Genomic DNA, 13,555 nt, shown 5'->3' on the forward strand with positions numbered 1-13,555 from the left:
ATGATGTGGCTTGCAACATCATATGATGTGGCAGACCATGCAAAATAATGTTGCGGGCCACATAAAATACTAATGTGGCGGGCCCATGGGCCTCGAGTTTGACATTGTGTTCTACTGCATCTCAGCATCCAAAAAAATATTGATTGTTATTCATGCATCTATTAATTGATATCTACACTTTATCTACCACTATTTATATATTTTTTCAGTTGTTTTTTGGAATTTTTATTTTATTCATTTTGTATAGTAACTAATAACAATTTATATTTATGGTGCTATAACTGTATTAGTTGTACAGAAGAAATCCAATTATTTCATTTTAAATTATTTTAAAAAACGTAATTCTGAAATTATTATTAAATAATTGCAGCGACTTAGAACTGCACTGCATCATCTTGAGGGATATTCTAGAAGTTTGTTTACCCTTTTAGCTAAATAAATGAACAAATCATCACTGCAAACTACAATGACAAACATATTTTTACACACTCACAGAAAATAGTACCTTTAAAATTTGATACAGTATGTAAATTGGCCCAAGTGTGTGAATGTGAGTATGAATGGTTGTCTGTATATCTGTGTTGGCCCTACGACGAGTTGGCGACTTGTCCAAGTTCGACCCTGCCTTCCGTCCGAGTGCAGCTGGGATAGGCTACCCGCAACGAACTAGCAGAAATAAATGGATGGCTGTTCATCATAAATACAGTCTTTATATAATAAGCTACTAAACCTTGTTAAGGTTTTATTGTCAATGAATTTCAACAGGGTACATCGGTGTGTTTTATTTTACATTTAACTAATATACTGAATAAAGGCCTACTGAAACCCACTACTACCGACCACGCAGTCTGATAGTTTATACATCAATGATGAAATCTTAACATTGCAACACATGCCAATACGGCCGGGTTAACTTATAAAGTGCAATTTTAAATTTCCCGCTAAACTTCCGGTTGAAAACGTCTATATATGATGACGTATGCGCGTGACGTCACTAGTTAAACGGAAGTATTGGTACCCCATTGAATCCAATACAAAAAAGCTCTGTTTTCATCTCAAAATTCCACAGTATTCTGGACATCTGTGTTGGTGAATCTTTTGCAATGTGTTTAATGAACAATGAAGACTGCAAAGAAGAAAGCTGTAGGTGGGATAGGTGTATTAGCGGCTGGCTGTAGCAACACAACCAGGAGGACTTTGACTTGGATAGCAGACGTGCTAGCCGACGCTAGCCGCTGACCGCACGGATGATCGGGTGAAGTCCTTCGTCCTTCCGTCGATCGCTGGAACGCAGGTGAGCACGGGTGTTGATGAGCAGATAAGGGCTGGCTGACGTAAGTGGAGCGCTAATGTTTTTATCATAGCTCTGTGAGGCCCCATTGCTAAGTTAGCTTCAATGGCGTCGTTAGCAACAGCATTGTTAAGCTTCGCCAAGCTGGGAATTATTAACCGTGTATTTACATGTCCATGGTTTAATAGTATTGTTGATCTTCTGTCTATCCTTCCAGTCAGGGATTTATTTATTTTGTTTCTATCTGCATTTGAGCCCGGTGCTGTCACGTTAGCTCAGTAGCTAAAGAGCTTTCTCCGATGTATTGTCGTGGAGATAAAAGTCACTGTGAATGTCCATTTCGCGTTCTCGACTCTCATTTTCAAGAGGATATAGTATCCGAGGTGGTTTAAAATACAAATCCGTGATCCACAATAAAAAAAGGAGAAAGTGTGGAATCCAATGAACCCTTGTACCTAAGTTACGGTCAGAGCGAAAAAAGATACGTCCTGCACTGCACTGTAGTCCTTCACTCTCACTTTCCTCATCCACGAATCTTTCATCCTTGCTCAAATTAATGGGGTAATCGTCACTTTCTCGCTCCTTTTTTTTTTTAATCAGCGACCAAAAGTTGCGACCTTTATCGTCGTTGTTCTCTACTAAATCATTTCAGCAAAAATATGGCAATATCGCGAAATGATCAAGTATGACACATAGAATGGATCTGCTATCCCCGTTTGAATAAAAAAAAAATCATTTCAGTAGGGCTTTAAGATTCCTCTAGTGTCTCAAGTGCAAAGAAAGAAAGAAAATTAATTTTAGAGGGTGAACAGCAAAAATGTTAAAGAATTTAGTGAAAAGGCATAATACATATATATACACATATAAATATACATATATAAGCATACATACACTATATTGCCAAAAGTATTTGGCCACCTGCCTTTACTCACATATGAACTTGAAGTGCCATCCCATGGAATTGTCCAAAATGTTTTGGTATCCTGGAGCATTCAAAGTTCCTTTCACTGGAACTAAGGGGCCAAGCCCAACTCCAGAAAAACAACCCCACACCATAATTCCTCCTCCACCAAATTTCACACTTGGCACAATGCAGTTTGAAATGTAGCGTTCTCCTGGCAATCTCCAAACCCAGACTCGTCCATCAGATTGCCAGATGGAAAAGCATGATTCATCACTCCAGAGAAGGCGTCTCCATTACTCTAAAGTCCAGTGGCGACGTGCTTTACACCACTGCATCCCACGCTTTGCATTGGAATTTGTGATGTATTGTATGGCTTCAATGCAGCTGCTTGGCCATGGAAACCCATTCCATTAAGCTTTCTGCGTACTGTACGTGTCATGTCTTTTGATCATGTTTTGTTTAGCCATGTGCTGTTTGGTTTTTGGACTCTTTTTTGGTTCCTGCTTTTTCACTCTCTTGTTTTGTCACCATAGCAACCATTAGTTTCACGTGTTCCACGTTTGGATTCACACACCTGACACTAATCATGACACAGTATTTAAGCTTGTAGTTGCCAGGCAATCGGCCTGGTGACATTACCTCTGTCATTATCATGCCCTGTTTATTCCCTAGTTTAAGCTTCATGCCATGCCACGTGTTTGTTTTTTCACGTCACAGTAAGTGTAGTTTTTCATGTCCATAGTTTTTGCCTTTGTGCTAGTTTATTATTTTCATAGCCAAGTTTGTTCTCCGCCTTGTGCGCGCCTTTTGTTTGTACCCTTTTGTTTGTTTCTTGTTATAGTGTTAAATTAAATCATGTATATACCTTCAAGCCATGACTGGTCTGGTCCGATTGCATTCCGGGAAAACCATCCACGCAAGATAGTCCACGTCGTGACAGTACGTGGGCTAATTGGAAGGTCACATGAAGTTTGGAGCTCTGTAGCAACTGACTGTGCAGAAAGTCTTTGCACTATGCGCTTCAGCATCCGCTGACCCCTCTCTTGTCAGTTTACGTGGCCTACAACTTGGTGACTGACTTGCTGTTGTTCCCAAACTCTTCACTTTTCTTTTAATAAAGTTGACTTTGGAATATTTAGGAACGAGGAAATTTTACGACTGGATTTGTTGCACAGGTGGCATTCTATGACAGTTCCACGCTGGACATCACTGAGAGCAGACCATTCTTTCACAAATGTTTGTAGAAACAGTCTACATGCTTAAGTGCTTGATTTTATACACCGGGCCAAGTGATTAGGGCACCTGATTTTCATAATTTAGATGGGTGGCCAAATACTTTCGGCAATATAGTGTATACATACATACATATATATATACATACACACACACATGCGTACATACATACATACATACATATGTATAAATCAAATCAAATCAACTTTATTTATAAAGCACATTTAAAATTTACCACAGGGGTAGCCAAAGTGCTGTACAATGGGCAGGTTAAAAAATAATACGAGTACCGAGCAAACACAACACAACACAAACAGAACACGATAAAAAAAAAAAAAAAAAAATAAATAAAACATAAAAACAGGTTCACAGCAGGTGTATTATGGGGCGCCATTGCAGGATGGATATCACTCAGTGTTAAAAGCCATGGAATAAAAGTATGTTTTTAAGAGAGATTTAAAAACAGGAAGAGAGGAGGCTTGTCTAGCACCCAGAGGTAGGTCGTTCCAGAGCTTGGGAGCAGCAGCGGGGAAAGCTCTGTCACCTCTAAGCTTCAGCCTTGTGTCAGGGACCGTCAGTAGCAGCTGATCGGCTGATCTTAGGGATCGGGTGGGGCAGTAAGGCTGAAGGAGGTCGGAGAGATATTTTGGCGCGAGGTTGTTTAGACATTTAAAAACAAATAAAAGGAGTTTAAAGTATAACTAGCAGAGAACAATACAGATCACATTCTCACAACACTGTAAAAATCAATAACCTTAAAAAACTTCCAAAACATCACTACCCATTAGTTACAGTCACAAATACACTGATCACTATTAACATGGTACTTTTAAATATTCGTTCTCTAATCAATAAGTCTTATTATTAATGATTTGATTTTAGACCACAAATTAGACTGCTTGCTTTTAACTGAGTTATGGCTGGGTACAGATGCATCGGTTGTTTTTACTGAGGCCTCCCCATCCAGTTTTAACTTTGCCTTTTCAGTCGGAAATGGTAGTAAGAGATATGCCACAGCATCAATAGCCACATATTCCTTAACTTAAAAAAAATATTTTATTTGATCACTGTAACTCTTTTGAATATCATGCAATTGTTTTTATCAGCCCCCACATATGCGTGTCACTGTTTATAGACCACTAAAGAAAAGTGCTGCTTTTTTGAATGATTTTGATGAGTTTTTATTAATCATTCATTCAACATATAATATGATCATTTTAGCTGTGGATTTAATCTACACACTGATAATGTTTTAGACCCTGTTTTAAGGGATTTTTTAAATATGTTAGATTTTATGGATTTTATCCAACATGTCACACAGCCGACTCACAACAGAGGACACACTCTGGATTTTTTCATTACTCATGGTCTGTCCACCAGTGTGTCCTCTGTTGTCTACTTGGCCGTGTCTGACCACTGCTGTGTGTTTATTAATATCACAGCTTTTATCCAGCGGGAGACTTTGCGCACTGTGATGAAGCGCAATCTAACGTCTGAAGTGGCTGCAAATTTTATTTGAGTTTTTATAACTGTCTTTCAATAGTTTCACCTGCACCCCGTGATTTTATTGTTGACAATTTTAATCAAAACCTCAAATCCAGCCTTGACACTTGTTTCTCTAAAATCAAGAAAGATAATTTTAAAACCATTTTAAAACCCACTTAATTGCTTAATAGCAGAGAGGAAATGGAGAAAGAAAAAACTAATGAATAAATATTGAATATTACGTGAACAGAAAACATATACAACACAGCGGTTAAGAATGCAAGAAACACTTTTCTCCACTGTAATTGCAAACAATAGGAATAACCACATAGTCCTTTTTGCAACAACTATAATAATACACCTCACACACCGACATACTTCCTTTGTGAGCAGTTTTCAGACCACTTCAGAGAAAAAATAAACACGATCAGATGTGACATTTTATCTTCTCACACTGCTTTTAAAATGAGTGTCTGTTTTTAACTGAGGAAACGCTGGACAGTTTTGTCCTGGTTAATTCTGAGATGCTAGACAGGTTTTTTGTTTTTTTTACAATAAAACCCACCACATGCCTTTTAGATTCAATTCAAACCAAATGTGTTTGAATATGTTATGGTTCTTCCAGAGAGGAAATTTTAAACTTCTTAAATTGCTCACTTCAAACGGGGGTCTTTCCTGGTGCTTTTAAAATAGCGGTTGTGAAGCCCCTGCTAAAAAAGACCAATTTGGATGCCTACAATTTTAATAATTACAGACATGTATCAAACTTACCATTTTTAAGTAAAACATTTTTAAAACTTGTTTTTAAACAACTATTTGATTTTTTAAATAAATGCAATATTTTAGAGAAGTTTCAGTCTGGTTTTAAGGTGAACCACAGTACAGAGACATCCCTTCTAAAGATTGTGAATGATCTGAGGTTGAGTACTGCCTTTCAAATACGGTTAGTCTTGGTTCTACTGGATCTTAGTGCTGCTTTCGATACAGTATGTCATCCTCTCTGGGACTGTTCAGAAATGATTCACTTCTTATCTCTCAGACAGAAAATTCTTGGTAAGTATGGCTCTTCAAAGACCAATGAAACCACATGTGGTGTTTCTCGAGGATCAATTTTAGGTCCTGTACTTTTTAATATTTACGTGATTCCACTTAGCCATGTCATCAGGAGACATGGAATTAATTTCCACAATTATGCTGATGACACACTGTTGTATATTTCCATGCCTCCTGATGACACAAGACCAATTGATACTATTTTTAATTGCATTTTAGATTTTAAATCCTGGATGGCAGATACATTTTCACAGCTTAACCAGGACAAGACTGACATTTTAGTCATTGGTCCTAAGGCCCTGAGAGAGAAACACATATCAACACTACAATCATTGTCTTTAACTCCATCACTACAAGTGAAACATCTGGGCGTTGTTTTCGACTCTGAACTTAGTTTTATACCATTAATAAAAAAATATAACAAAAAAAGGTTTATATCATCTTAAGAATGTAGCCAGAGTTTTCCCAATTCTGTCTCAGGGCAACACGGAAACGCTCATGCATGCTTTTATTACAAGTTGTATAGATTATTGTAACGCCCTGCTTTCTGGTCTTCCTAAAAATGTTATTGCACCTTTACAACTACTCCAAAGTTCAGCGACACGTGTCTTGACAAACACCAGAACGCAGGCTCCAGTACACCAGTTTAAAAATCTCTGCATTGGCTCCCCGTGTGTTTCAGAATCAATTTTAAGGTTCTTCTTATGGTTTATAAATGTTTTAATGGTATTGGGCCTTGTTATATTTCAGATTTCCTTATACCCTGGGGCCCTGAGATCCTCCAGCACTCATCTCCTAATTATTCCAAAAGTCAGGACACAAAGTCACGGGATGGCATTTTTCCATCATTATGGCCCCCGTCTATGGAAGAGCTTGCTGGAGGACCTCAGGGCTGCGGAGGATGTTCCTGTTTTTAAGAGCAGGCTTAAGACCCACCTTTTTGAAGTGGCTTTTACCTAATATTTATTATTTTATTGAAGTTATTTGTACTTTACATCTTATTAGTTATGCAATATTTTATTTAGGTCTATTTATTTATTATATTATGTATTCTTATTTTTTTTATTTCAATCTTAATTTGTCTTACTTGTATTTTATCCTTTATGTCTACTCATAGTTCTTACTACTTTACAGGTTTTATTATTTTTACTTTCCAGCGTTCTTCAGAGGGAGCCATCTTCATCAGGGGTTATCGGCCGTGCTGTGAGGGTGCTTTGTCAGCCAGCTGGTGGCCATGGTCTGATGACCCCCTGGTGCAGATGGCTCCTGTGATAGTGCCCACATGTCTTCTCTGTACTCAGCCATGCATTTATTTGTTTATATATGTGCATATGTGTGTATGTGTGGGTGGGTGTGTTTGGTATTTGTGTGCATGCATGTGTGTGTGGGGGGGTATTGTTTTTAAGTTTGTAAAGCACTTTGCGTTGCATCTCTTTTATGAATGAAAAAGTGCTTTATAAATAAAGTTTGATTTAATTTGATACATACTTACATACATTGTATGTATGTATATATATATATACATACATAGTGTTATTTTCTCTCATAGCATTATAATTATTACTATTTTTATAGTGGTTGTAAAATTTAAATGCTTTGAATTTAAATGTTTTAAACACCACTACAAAAAACAAACGTGTGTTTTTACAGTGAGGTAGAAGTGCTCTGCATCAAACTAGGATAATCCAGTGTTAAATAATTGCATTTCAAGCTGAACATTGTTATATTGGCTGTAGGCGTCACTGGTTTGTGTACCTAATGAAGCACCCAGTGTATTTGCATCAAAACGCCACTAGAGGGCACTATAGAGCTAGAAGACTGTTCAGACCCTCATAGAATGTGTTAAAAACAGAATACATCCAAAAGTTAGTAAAAACCCAGCATATAAACGATGACATCATCAAAGAATGAGAGCTTGATGAACGGTGTTATGGAACATTACCTTGCGGAGATGTAAAATAAATTGTTTATCTTCTCCCGCTCTTCTTCCTCTTGCTGAAACAGACCCACAAAGTAGAAGCATGAACGACAAAAACATGACCTCATCCAGATACTTGAGCAGTGAAAATATGTATTGATATTTTGGAGACATCCATCTTTGCTCCCTTACACACTCAACCCCCACCCCTCACCCCCTGTTCATCTGTGTCCATTAGCAGCAAACTGCACTACACTCATGTAAAGAGGTGCAGGAATGCAGGCTGAAGGATGGATGTGTCCATAGCAACAGTCAAGGTTTGTGTGCGTGCTTGCCTCCTTCATGTCTTTTATTTGTCATCTTCTTGCAGCATCATCAGCTCACTGGCTCACTGTGGGAGGAAGGGAGTTAAAGGAGCACAGTACAGTGGAGGCTGCTGATTCAGCCCAGGCCCCTGCATTCATACATCTGCACTGCAGTGCTGCCTCGGCCTAGCTCTGCACCTCCCCATGCTCGCGCGCGCGCGCATATACGCACGCACACACACACACACACACACACACACACACACACACACACACACACACACACACACACACACACACACACACACACACACACACACACACACACACACACACACACACACACACACACACACACAACCATTTAGCCATTTCAGTGGTGGGGGCACTGTTATTGTTTAAGATTCTATTTGAATTGTCTAAAAGAGGGCTGATATAAGGATGTTGCACAGTAGAATATCAACAAATCCTCTTCTGGAAATCAGGAAAATTGTCAATATATCTCCCACTTATCAGAAAAGGAAAAAAATAGGGAGGGGCGCTGAGTCAACAATTACAGTGGTACCGACAGTCATACCTCAGTTTCCATACAAAAAGTTGCCACAAAGACTGAATAAACAATACTGAAGCATATTTACTTATATGAAGTAATGTACATCCAATTAATCTGTTCCAGACACCGACAAATATTGATGCAAGACACATTTTATAGAACATAATGACGAATGCCCATTTAAGATCTCTTTTACCTTTATTGAAGACTTGGTAAAGGTGTGATGAGCAAAGAGGGGTCACCTCACGTGGACGCCACCTTCAAAGGTTACTACAAGTTCTTTCTTGATATATGAATTCAGTAGTGTTTCTCACCCTCTTTACCAAAATTTCTTCGGCCCCCATAGTGGCTCACTTTGCAGTCGTAAAAAGTACAGAGCTTGTCACTAATGGGTGGGATTCTTTAATTCCGCAGAATGATTAACTAGTTTGTTACACGCAATGGGTTGTCAGTTTGGTTTCTGAATTAATCTTAAAAAAGCAAAAACCGACACATTTGTTCCCATTGACTAAAAATGTCTAATAGAAAACCAGTCTTTGCAGTATTTTTTGGCTTAAAACAACACCGGCATAAAATAGTTTAGAACATTCAGTCTTCTATCACATTCAAAATAATACCTTGATGATTTTTGTCATTGTCTAATGTACAATCATCTTTACCCATTATTTGTATTAAAAGTCAAATTATGATGAATATACCACGGACCAAGTGGGACATGTACAACACATTCTAGTTTTCTTTTCTAAAATACTACTAATTCATGTCAAATGTTTGACGTTACATATACAGTCACGATCAAAAGTTTACATACACTTGTAAAGAACATATTGTCATGGCTGTCTTGAGTTTCCAATGCTTTCTACAGCTCTTATTTTTGTGTGATAGAGTGATTGGAGCATATACCATGAATTGATTAACGTGGACCCCGACTTAAACAAGTTGAAACACTTATTCGGGTGTTACCATTTAGTGGTCAATTGTACGGAATATATACTGTACTGTGCAATCTACTAATAAAAGTTTAAATCAATCAATCAATCAATCAAGTTTAAAAAAAACGTCACAAAAAACATTCATGAAGTTTGGTTCTTTTATGAATTTATTATGGGTCTACTGAAAATGTTAAAGGCCTACTGAAATGAAATTTTCTCATTTAAACAGGGATAGCAGATCCATTCTATGTGTCATACTTGATCATTTCGCGATATTGCCATATTTTTGCTGAAAGGATTTAGTAGAGAACATCGACGATAAAGTTCGCAACTTTTGGTCGCTGATAAAAAAGCCCTGCCTGGACCGGAAGTAGCGTGACGTCACAGGTTGTGGAGCGCCTCATATCTGCACATTGTTTACAATTATGGCCACCAGCAGCGAGAGCGATTCGGACAGAGAAAGCGACGATTACCCCATTAATTTGAGCGAGGATGAAAGATTCGTGGATGAGGAAAGTGAGAGTGAAGGATTAGAGGGTAGTGGAAGCGATTCAGATAGGGAAGATGCTGTGAGAGGCGGGTGGGACCTGATATTCAGCTGGGAATGACTAAAACAGTAAATAAACACAAGACATATATATACTCTATTAGCCACAACACAACCAGGCTTATATTTAATATGCCACAAATTAATCCGCATAACAAACACCTCCCGTCCATATAACCCACCAATACAACTCAAACACCCGCACAACACACTCAATCCCACAGCCCAAAGTACCGTTCACCTCCGTAAAGTTCATACAGCACATATATTTCCCTAAAGTTACGTACGTGACATGCACATAGCGGCACGCACGTACGGGCAAGCGATCAAATGTTTGGAAGCCAAAGCTGCATACTCACGGTAGCGCGTCTGCTATCCAACTCAAAGTCCTCCTGTTTGTGTTGCTGCAGCCAGCCGCTAATACACCGATCCCACCTACAGCTTTTTTCTTTGCTGTCTTCATTGTTCATTAAACAAATTGCAAAAGATTCACCAACACAGATGTCCAGAATACTGTGGAATTTTGCGATGAAAACAGACGACTTAATAGATGGCCACAATGGTGTCCCAATATGTCCGCACAATCCGTGACGTCACGCGCAAACGTCATCATACCGAGACGTTTTCAGCAGAATATTTCGCGGGAAATTTAAAATTGCACTTTATTAATCTAACCCGGCCGTATTGGTATGTGTTGCAATGTTAAGATTTCATCATTGATATATAAACTATCAGACTGCGTGGTCGGTAGTAGTGGGATTCAGTAGGCCTTTAACATTGCTGTATGTATACTTTTGACCCAGCAGATTTGTTCACATTTTCAGTAGACCCATAATAAATTCATAAAAGAACCAAACTTCATGAATGTTTTTTGTGACCAACAAGTATGTGCTCCAATCACTCTATCACAAAAAAATAAGAGTTGTAGAAGTTATTGGAAACTCAAGACAGCCATGACATTATGTTCTTTACAAGTGTATGTAAACTTTTGACCACGACTGTATGTTATGTTGGGCGTTGATGGTAAATGTATTCCTTATTTGCAAATAACTCAACTTGACACTTTCATGTGCTCATGAAATGAACCAAAGAACATATACTGTATTCATTCAAAATGATTCAAACAGTAAAATCTGCTAAATGGCAAACCTTTGTGCTAGTTAGTGTGACAAATACGTCACGTCCGGCTTTCAATAAACATTTACAGTACAAGCTAAAAGTCCGACATTTTCCCAGCTTGTTTGTATCAATTCCAAAAAATATAGCAAAGGCAATATTTGACACCATATTAAATCATTATAACTGTTAAATTACTTTTAATGGCGAAAAATAAGCTTTAGACATGAGCTGGCTTACCAGACACACGGACATTTTGGGGAAGTCACATCCTGATTGCTGCGTCACGTGACTCACGTGACAGTCAAACGGCAACCACGCTTCATAGGTGATGCGTTCAAGTCACACACATCCGCATGGGACTTATTTTCGGACCTTTACAGAGTTTGTATGGCTACTGTTTTAGTGCAAATAACACCCAGGTGACAGCAGGACAATAGGATCCCTATGAATGATAAACTGAGTATATTAATCGATTTGAGACAGGTGTTTATTAGTGCAAAGTGGACGACACACCTGCAGCCAATGAGAGAGACACTGGAGAAATGATGGTGGACAGGAAGTGACGTACAGGTGCATCGCAACAAATTAGAATAGCCTATCTTTGAAAACTTGTTTTTGTCTGGTTCAATTTAAAAAAGTGAAATATTTTTGTCATTTTGATGATTACGGCTAATGAGTGGGAAAATTGACAAAATAAATAGATCAATATTGTAAACTACAGTTTTTGCACTGTCTATTCATTCTTGTTCTACTGCTTAACCCTTTCGGAGTCCTAGGGGGCTGGAGCCTATCCCATGAGCTGCACTCCGACGGAAGGCAGTGTGCACCCCGGACAAGACGCCAACTCATCTAATTAAATGTAAAAACTTCCTAATAGTCCTAACTGGAAGGCTCCTAATTGGAATCTTCCTTACTCCATATAGTCACTGCTGCCGAGCCCTTGGGCAAGACACTTCCCCCACCCCACAATGCCACCAGGGATGGTTCACGAACCAAGATGCTGACTTAAATGCAGAAGATACATTTTGCTCTCAATGGACGAAATAAGGATCAACCCAAACTGGACATCCTCAAGGCCTATTATTGAACATCTGATGCCAAAGGCCTTTTGCACCCTGTTTTAATTGATTGAGATGCAGCTGCACAAAAAAAAACAGTAACCCAAAAAACGACACCAGCCATTAGTCTAACTGGAAGGCTGCTTTATTGTTTGGAAATAGATTCGTGCTCAAATGAAGACATTCTTTCACTGATTCTCGCTGAATTGTCTCGTGGTTGTGCAACACGCTCCTCTCTCCAACTGCATTAGCGGCAAACAAGAAAATGACATTCAAAAGTTGTTGCCCTAACCCCCCCCCAAACACCCCCGACCCCTCCCCCCACCCCGACACCCCCAGGCCAGCCAGCCAGCAAAGTAAACAAACATATCTCAGTCATGCTACAACAAAAAACAAAAACAATGGCCTCGTGAACTGAAAGGTAAACCAACATTTCGAAACGACTGCAAAAACAGAAGCTGTTCTGTTTGCAAAACCGAGAGAGAGAAAGAGGGAGCACTTGTATTACAATGTTAGTCCAGACAATCTAATCTAAGTGGTGAGTTTCCAGTATACAAGTTCATTTGGACTCAATACATTGCTACTATCGTGCTCTGTTTTGGATTCCCCCGCCGCCTCGCTGACTGTACTGAGAGACTAAATAGGAAGCTAAAAAAGGCACGTGCCGTTTGGAGATATTGCACCGGAAACAAACACAGAGACAGCTTAGACTTCGAAAACCCTTAACGTCTTTTACACAGATCATAGTGGAGGGGGCGGAAAGTTGACGAGCCTTAAATGTCTTTTACACAGATCATAGTGAAGGGGGGCGAAAAGTTGACGAGCAAACACTGACAAGACAAGTGAGGGGCATACTTGAAACCAGCTTTGCAGTGTGTGTGTGTGTGTGAGTGTGTGTGTGTGAGTGTGTGTGTGTGAGTTCACAAATAAACATGGGGTGTACAAAAGGGTATGCTGGTTAGTGCAATCCTCTCACCAAGGCAGGCTCCCATGCATTATACGCTGGCACCATCGGGTGCACCTCTGGGTGCCAGGTCGGCTGTGGTTATTGATGATGCATACACTCAAAGAAAGCTGCATGATCAATCGTGGTGAAAGTGGACAGGATAGATGTATTACTGACATTGTTCTAATCATATATTTGTATTTATGTGGTA

General features: G+C 39.1%; 1 long non-coding RNA gene across 1 annotated transcript in view; it reads right to left on the minus strand.

Annotated features, from left to right (window-relative positions):
• The window catches only part of LOC133650847 (uncharacterized), an 83,315-nt gene extending 75,352 nt beyond the window's left edge, over positions 1-7,963 (minus strand). Inside the window, exon 1 of the long non-coding RNA XR_009826322.1 lies at positions 7,909-7,963. This is a non-coding gene — a long non-coding RNA (uncharacterized LOC133650847). The remainder of the gene's footprint in view (positions 1-7,908) is intronic.
• Between the last annotated feature and the right edge of the window lie 5,592 nt (positions 7,964-13,555).

The sequence above is a fragment of the Entelurus aequoreus genome, linkage group LG01 (genome assembly GCF_033978785.1).
Source record: "Entelurus aequoreus isolate RoL-2023_Sb linkage group LG01, RoL_Eaeq_v1.1, whole genome shotgun sequence".
In the NCBI taxonomy this organism is placed as follows: domain Eukaryota; kingdom Metazoa; phylum Chordata; class Actinopteri; order Syngnathiformes; family Syngnathidae; genus Entelurus; species Entelurus aequoreus.